General features: G+C 41.7%; 1 non-coding gene across 1 annotated transcript; it reads right to left on the bottom strand.

The window, feature by feature from the left end:
• Window positions 1–347: 347 nt before the first annotated feature.
• trnas-uga lies at window positions 348–428 on the bottom strand. Its single transcript has one exon. It is a non-coding gene; the product is annotated as a tRNA-Ser (tRNA).
• Between the last annotated feature and the right edge of the window lie 164 nt (window positions 429–592).

Genomic DNA, 592 nt, shown 5'->3' with positions numbered 1-592 from the left:
TCTGCATCTGTATGACTCTGTGACTCCATTAGTCTGGAATCATCACAAATTGTGGGTCTGACCTATTATCTCAGCTTGTCTTTCAACAGATCCGAGAAAATGAGGTCTGCAGTTACATGTTTTGTATTGCATCATACTTTGCTTCATTCGCGCCCGAGCATCTAAATTTCACAATATCTCATCAAGTGTGTTGACCCTTATTGACGTTGGTGGCTTTCTTCAGTCTCGACACATAGTTTATTCTTTTAACTGACTGGGTCGAAAATCGACTTTTAATTGAAAGTCTCGCTCAAGCTTCATGATATGCAAAAGACCACTAAGAGATTAGAGGCTTTTAACGAGTATAACGCTGCGAGCAGGATTCAAACCTGCGTGAGGAACCCCGTTGGATTTCAAATCCAACGCCTTAACCACTCGGCCATCACAGATGCACGAAGCCTTTTTGTTTCCATCGTAAAACACCTGAAACCATGAAATACATCAGATGTTGAAAGAACAATTTATGAAGACACAAAGATTTCGCCAAAACCTTTGCAGTGACCCAGGTGAATGTTACATATGTAGGTTGACCAGCTTTCACCGCAGCCTGGAT

Source organism: Chiloscyllium plagiosum, unplaced genomic scaffold (genome assembly GCF_004010195.1).
Source record: "Chiloscyllium plagiosum isolate BGI_BamShark_2017 unplaced genomic scaffold, ASM401019v2 scaf_57371, whole genome shotgun sequence".
Classification (NCBI taxonomy): domain Eukaryota; kingdom Metazoa; phylum Chordata; class Chondrichthyes; order Orectolobiformes; family Hemiscylliidae; genus Chiloscyllium; species Chiloscyllium plagiosum.
Note: the sequence above shows the minus strand (reverse complement) of the source record. Positions and strands in the feature narration are given on the sequence as shown.